This window comes from Gavialis gangeticus, unplaced genomic scaffold, assembly GCF_001723915.1.
Source record: "Gavialis gangeticus isolate Ggan-Ray unplaced genomic scaffold, GavGan_comp1, whole genome shotgun sequence".
Classification (NCBI taxonomy): domain Eukaryota; kingdom Metazoa; phylum Chordata; order Crocodylia; family Gavialidae; genus Gavialis; species Gavialis gangeticus.
In genome coordinates, this window is record NW_017729027.1 from 19446713 (window position 1) to 19454363 (window position 7651).

General features: G+C 43.9%; 1 long non-coding RNA gene across 2 annotated transcripts in view; it reads left to right on the plus strand.

The window, feature by feature from the left end:
* Positions 1 to 433: 433 nt before the first annotated feature.
* Positions 434 to 7651, plus strand: part of LOC109299954 — a 56832-nt gene continuing 49614 nt past the window's right edge. The window contains exon 1 of one of the 2 annotated variants that reach the window (XR_002098072.1): positions 434 to 589. This is a non-coding gene — a long non-coding RNA (uncharacterized LOC109299954). Of the gene's footprint in view, positions 590 to 730; positions 1709 to 7651 lie in introns of those variants that run through there. The other variant, XR_002098071.1, reaches the window with a different exon arrangement.

A 7651-nucleotide genomic window follows, 5' to 3' on the forward strand; every position in this document is an offset into this window, starting at 1 on the left:
CTGACGCCCCACCGCCGCGGCACGGGCACGGGGGAGGCGCCGGCGACCCCCTCCTTCTGACACGGCGGAAGGGGCTGAAAGCAACTTTTCTCCCAGTCCGTTTCCCCGCGCTCCGGCAGAGGGAAGCGCGCCCTGAGCAGCCGCCTCGCACCCGGCGCTGAAAGCCTCCCGCCCGCGGGCCCTGGCACTTCGGGTGCCGGGGGCCCGCGCTCGTCCCCCAGGCCGGCCCTGCGGAAAGACGTTTCCTAAAACCTGGGTTTATTTTTTTTTTTTGGGGGGGGGGGGGGTTGTTTTATTTTGGGTTTTTGTTTTTGTTTTGTTTTTTTAGATGAGGAGTTAGCCATTCCTCTATCGGCCTGGTTTTGATGCTGTTACCCCCATATGATTGGGGAGGGGCAAGGTTTGCTCCTCGTTGCAGAGCAAGCCACTCTCTTGTCTCTGCTCCGTTTCCCCTCACCCATAAAATCCTTTAATAGTTCTTGACTTACACTGAAGGTCTTTCGGATGATAGCGTTTATTCACATGAGACTTGTACGTACCACGGGAGCATACGGAGATCTTAATCAGGATTTGGGTCACATTTCATGAGGTATTGGACTAAGATAAACGACTGCTTTAAAAAAAGTAATTAGTGTTGTTTTTTTTCTTTCTGGGTGTTCAACTTCAGATATTTTTAAAGGGGCCTGATATTTTAAAAAGTGTTTTAAAAAAAAAAAAAAAAAAAAAAATCTTCCGTTGGGTCCCTTTTCTAATGTGCCTCCTCCAACTGATGCCCAAAGATATAAAGGCAAATATATTTGATCTCGTAAAATAACCTTTTTGACAATTTAACTCGGCAAAAATTTGGCAGCATCCCGTCCCCATACTTTTCATCCAAAATTTAGTAGTGTCCTCTCCTGTAAGTTGTACTTGGCTGTCATGGTTGGTTATGCACCAAAACTCATCCTTCTTATGTTGTAAACTTCTAGGCTTTCAAACTGCAAAATTAACTTTTTCCCCCCCTGAGGGCTGGAATGAAATGAAAAAGAGCGTCTTGGTATACTTGATTAAACACAGCTAATAAAAGACAGCTTAGGAATACTAAAGCCAACAATGTAAATACTAATTAATCTCCTATAGAAAATAATGGTTATGTATCCTGTATGTGCATACACAAATCTAGGGTGTATAGAATTTTAATATAAAACTGGCATTACTGATTTAGAAGGTGCCATTACACATTGACCAAACTTAAGAAGAATATCTCTTTAAAATGTGTTGACATTTAATTGACCTTTGAAAGTTCATTCTGTTAATCATACTCAAAAGCGCTAAAGCTATGGTTGACTGATCTGGTGTTCTTACATTCAGTCGTGCTCAGCATATAAATTCTACAACATAATTGCTACTTATTGAGCAAGAGTTTCTTTTCTTCCCTGAAAATGAGAAAGTTTTACTTTGCCTCGGGTTAGATGCTTGTTGTAGAGTTTTGAATCAAAATGCTTTCCTGTCACTAGTTTGTGTTGGGTGTGGCCTCTAGTTACACAAAAAAAAAAATCATTAAACTGCACTTTTCTTCCTCCTGGAGTTTGAAATGGACAAAGGTAATCTTGAAGAGTACTTCTGTCCAGTATGAGCCAAACCGAAGAGCTTCAACACTTGATGCTTATGCTTCTGTAGGCTCTCTTAAATTCTAGTTATCTTAATACTCACATTCTGGAGGAAGAGGGTAAGGGCAGGCATGGGAGTCATTAAAAACCTTACTCTCGGACTGTAGTCTTCCTCGGTAATCAAATGCCTGACTTAAAATGCATTTTACCTGTATTTTGATGGCTCTTCACAGTGCTGTTTGATTAAAAAAAAATAGTGTTGATATTTTGAGTAACTACTGCTAGGAGCACAGCTAGTGAAGGATCGGATTGAGTGTTGATTTCTACAACTGTGTTTTGAAGCACAGAGGTAGAAGTGAAGGTATTATTTCTGCTTGGTACTTGAGTATCTTTGGTGATATGTGCTCATATTGATTTTTACTTTTTTCTGTATGAGAAAGAAGTACTAACCATTAAATGATGGATTATGAAACTAAGTACCTGTAATTCCTAGTAGACTCTCAGCCCTTAGACACTACTGTTGAAAGATGATAAATGGCTACTGCTTGTATGCAGGCAGACCCCTATTGATTTCACTGGGGCTCTGTTTTGATGCATCTCCATAGGCACAAGGGAGTTTGTACACATGCACGTCCAAGGGCAGGGGCCTTTCATAGTGAGGAGAGGGTGTGTGGGTGGGTGTGTGTGCACAGCTGACAGAATAAATGCAGAATATCCCAAGCAACATAGAGCTGGATTCACAAAGGGATGTTAGTGTTGCCATGCTTCACTGGAGTCCTCAGTGCTGAGTTAGGCACGGAGGCTCCTTATTCAGTGTGTTGTAGGCTTGAAGGGCATTTGTGGAAGGACACTGAGATCCTTGGAGGTCAGTGAGCTAGGTGTGGATCTCTCTAAGCCAATAAAAACTGCTGAGGAGTTGGACCTAAAACCTACTCCTCAAAAGGACTTGTGTGTCTAACTCTGGACTAGATGTAGGTGTCAACCTTTGCACAGATTTCTTAGCCTTGAATTCTTTTATGTAGCTATAACTTAGCTTAAGCACTAATTGCTTAGCGATTTCAACACTAGAATGGGCAGGATTTTGGTAGGGATGTGAAACCAGGTCTGTCTTATCAGGAGAGTGTTTTATCTACCTGAATTTTGGCTATGTTGAGCTGAGGATCCGCTAGTCCCTCCTGTTAAAGCTGTTCTGCTGTGGGTCTTCCTGAAAGGAAAGCTCTGTTACCTGTCCTCTGAAATTACCTGCTGGATTGCTCCCCAACCTGGAGCTAGGTAAGGGAATGTAAGGCTTATTGATATCAAAACTTGAGTGGTAGTGTTGCTGTCATTGGTGCAAGTTGGGGTGCCTTGGAAACTTTTGGCACCTAAAGAACAGTGTGGCACCTGAGCAGACATTCAAAGGCTCTCATTGGTGCCGTCTTGATATATTTAAGTACCTGCATTCTTTTGTGGATCTGGTACTTGGTCAAAACACATTGATGTCCCAAGGAAGGGTGAGCTGAGATTCTTTCTCTGTGCTATAGCTCAGGAGTAGGCAACACTCAGCACAGGTGCCAGAGCCTGGCGCGCGCAGGCATTTTCCTTGGCACGTGCACCTCAGGAAAGATGGCAGGGAAGGGGCTGGGACTGCCCTGCCGCAACGAGGATTCAGCCCCTTGTGGCTCCCCCACCATCTGCCCTGGCACACCAACTTCTTACAAGTCGAAGTAGCTGGTGTTTTTGGCACTCTGTTCAAAAATGTTGCCAACCCCTGCTATAGCTGATGTATTTATCTTCCTTTTGAGGTATAGCCTAGGAGTCCAGATATATCTAAGAAGGATGATTTATGAAGTCTTTACTCTGAAACTGATGAGCACCTTGCCTGAGTAAGGATTATAGTATTATTTAGGAGAAACATGGAAAACTCATTCTTAATTCCTGCTTAAAAATCTGATAGTTAAGCAGGCAGTTCACGTAAATGTGCCAATGTAATAGGAGCTTTCATCATTGCACATAAAGCTTTTTTAAAAGCATATATTTTAGTAGCCTCTGTTAAGCAATGATAATTGGTGTGAAACTAATGAATCCTTCCTAAGATTTGAAGAAGTGGTTTCTTTTTCTGTGTTCTGACTTTAGGTCAATAGTAAGATGGATTTAATGTTCTTCCATAGAAATACTTTTAGCTATACCACCTGCTGCTTAAGAAAACAGAATGATTATATAGTCCTAATCAATTTTAGAAAGCACAGGTGCTCAAGATAAAACACTTGTAATTTCTCTGTTACCACTTACAGTGTTTTAGCGAACTTTGTCTGTATCTGTATTACATTTTTTAAAAGTTTGTCTTGCAATATGTTACTTGCTCAAGGTGAGCCTTGGGTATATCCATAGTGTGACATGCTTGACACAATACAAAGGTGATGGGGAACTATTAATTCCTTTTGAAAGTAAATGCTGGTATTGTATTACTGTTTTTCAATTACATAAATATGGTTAAGGTTATTTGTGGAACCTCAACTTTTAAAATATTCGCTTGGATTTTAAATCCTATTCTTAAACAACCAAGGCCTTTTAGGAGGCTTTTTATAATTATTATTACTTTTAAGTAATATGTAGTTTAACTCTGTTCTGTTAGTCAAAAATACTGGAGTATAATCTGCAGGAGACTTCCTTCAGTAACAGCTGTATTAGAAAAACTACACAAAAAGGAGGGGGTTCTTGACACCCGCCCCCCCCCCACTCACAGGGCCATTGTTTCTCGCATTCAACAGCAAAACACAGTTCTTGCACCTTCCCTCCTAATTCCTCAACAAGTAACTAAAAGATCTAAAACATCACTGTTTAAGATGCTTATTGAGCTTTCAGAGTGGAAAGAAAATTCTTCAAAATCAGGACAGCTTTAAGTGCTGTAGCTCCTGGTGCCTCCCAAGTTAGCATTACAGGAAAGGGTGGGGGAGGAAGAGAGAAATTAAGTGAGATAATGCCGATCTCTAATGACTAGAGAAGGAAATAGTGATATTTGATATTTGGCTTGACTCTTGTCCCTTACAGCTCAGTTTAAAGCTTTGGGCACTGGCTATGGTACAGGAGCTACTTTGTAGACAGTGAGGGAGTAAGCTGGTCTCCTGATATAGCCAACCCCTTCCTCCTAATGTGATTAGTCAAAAATGATAAACCACATTTTTATGATTGAGATATTTGTCTTTGAACTTGTGGGTATTTTTACTTTTAAAAAAACGTATCCCCTTGACTGGATTATATCTTTCTGTACTTCTGGAAAAGCAGTAGGAGGTAACATTTTACCCCAATACAATTACTGATTAATAGAAACTTAAAGGTACAATATTAACAGGATTTCAGGGCATGACCCTGGAAATATAATGTCAACATTTTCATTGCTAGGTCACACTATTTAATTGCCAGATATAAGAACAGGTGTTTTGCCAGCTTAAAAGTGGTGTTCAGTCTGCTTCCGGTGCCTGTAATACTGTGTATAGGGTGATAGCTAAGAAAGGGGAGCCCTTCATCAGTCAACGGAGTATGAGAGTTCAGACATGTCTAGTCTGTGGTACATATTTTGCTCCTTATGTTTTCAAAGCTTAGTGACAGCTAGAATCACTGTGACAGCTTGTTCAAAGACAAAAACGTTTCTCTGACAATGTTGTTCAAAATATGGTGATTTGCAGAAGGTTTGCTTAATGTGAGTTAAGGTTGTTTGTTCCCATCGTGCACACAAATGCGAAATGTATACAAAAGAGCTTTGTTGCCAAGTCAGTGTTATGCCCAAGTTTCTTAACATGTCTGGCAGAAACCTCTAAAAAGATTTTTATAGAAAAGTAGTAGCTGTCTTGTACATTGCACAATTTCATAGGGAGAGATTTTTTAGGACTAAGGGTTAGATTAAGAAGGACCCTGAAGTTATAAGAAATATCACAGGATCTGTGAAATCTCAAAAGAGCTCCTAGGACCTCTGTTTTGAAAGACCTACACTAACATTTGTCTGCCAAAAATTCCAAATTCTTGTCAGTTTCAGTGCTGCTCATTGGTATATGGAAAAGGTTCTGACACTAGCTGGTCGTTTTTTTTTAAATGCAGAGCTGTTTTTGGCTGCAGGAGCTCTGGTTGATAGAGAATATGGGCACGCAAGTCAAAAGACGGGCAAAATTTAGTCATGTAAGTTCAAAAGAGCAGTTTCCAGACACTTGCTTAGGTTCCTGAAAGTGCCCAGGACAGGGGCAGGCAATTACCTCGGGTGGAGGGCCGCTTCCCAAGTTTTGGCAAGCCATCGAGGGCCACAAGGGTAGTCCCACCCCTTGGCATGTGCCCTGCCCCCTGGTTGCCATCTTGGGACCAGAAGTCCCACTCCCTAACCTTTGTATATTGTGGGTGTGTGGGGTGGGGGGGGTTGTGTGCAGGGGTGGATAGGCATGGGGTGTGTGGGGTGGGGGAGCATGTGGGTATGTGTGTGTGGATGTGTGGGGTGTGTATGGGTATGGGGCTTGTGGGGGGCTGTGATTGTGGGGGGAAGGTGGCTGGGGAGACTTGTGGGAAGAGTGGAGGGGGAGGGTTTGCTCACAGCCCCCACCCCCCTTGGCGGGGGCCAAGGGTGGGGCGTGGGCTGGCCCCAGCACACTAGCAGGGGCCCCATGCCCCCACCTTGCTGCTGCTGCTCCCCACGTTGCTGCTGCTGCTCCCCACCACCACTCCAGCACCATGTGGTTTCTGGCTGCAGCACTGGGACCGCAGGAGCCAGCCTTGCTTGGCCTGGCCCGACCCTGACAATTGGAATGATTTCCTGTGGTCTTCCCCTGCTTCCCTCTCCCCTTGCTCATCTGAATTTCCCTCTCCAGTGCAGGGAGGCAGGAACAGCTGCAGGGTCCCAGGCTAGAAGCCTGTGCTAGGCTTCTAGCTGGGAGTAAGGCGGGGCAGGGCTGGGCTTTCTTGCTGCTGCAGCTGCTTATTTCTGCTGCCAGCTCCCCCTGGGCCCTACTGCTGCTGGCTCCTGTCATCTTTGACAGGCAGCCACGGCAGATAAATACTAATTTTCTAAATATTTTAGGGCCCCTGCGGGCTGGATAGAATGGCCAGGCAGGCTGGATCTGGCCCACGGGCCATATTTTGCCCACCCCTAGCCTAGGACCATACCGTTCTGGGCAGTGGGCAGGTGAGGGAATTTTGCTGTCCAGTGTTTAGTGCTTAAGGTTATTTGGGATTGCTGAATTAGGCATCCCCATCCCTAAGTCTGGTAGGGTTATTCAGAACATGCCTAACACAGGTTCACAGCCTTGAGTTCAATGCCAATTTTATTGAACAAAATCCTGGTAAATAACCGTAATGGTGGTGCCCACCTTTTGCACAGTTTCTTGGTGATAGGAGATCTTGCCCATGAAGTGGGATTCTATTTGCCACTGCACAACTTGCCTTGCTTTTCTGAGGATGCTCAGAAAGGATCTGCTCCAGTCACTTATGCTCTTTTGTGACCCTCTTCTTCCTATAAAGCACATCAGTGCTGTGTAGGTCCCAAAATGTTAGTCATAGAAAAACCATGATGAAACCGACTGCTGAGAGGAGGCAGAAGTGGAGGAGGAGGAGGATGACCTTACCCTTTAGCCCAGTAGTTAGGGCTTTTTCTCAGGAAGTAAGAGACCCTAGGCTTGAAGTCCCCTCCACATACATGGGATTTGAACCTATATCTCCTTCTCCAACACTGTTGCTCAGGAAGATCACTCTCCACTCTACCTGCTGAAGATGCCCTACTGGGCAGAAGGGGGAAGACCAGTGAGTCCAAAAAAACACCAAAACAAGTGAGGTATCAGTTCTGGCCCCTGTCCCTAATAAAGCAAAAACTGTCCCACTCTAGCCTGTCCTCTTTATCCACTGACTATTAAATGCAAAATGTAGAAACACCCTTGGGGCAGAACCCAAAGCACATACTCATCCAGGAGTGTTGAAAATATGGCTCAGGAGTTTTGTGGAGTGTAGCTTTGGAAATAAGCTCTCACCTCCTCTTTAGTATTGGTTTTGGCAAATTTGCCAGTTCTCAGGACAGCATAAAAATGGCTCTCACTTCACCCAAGGACACT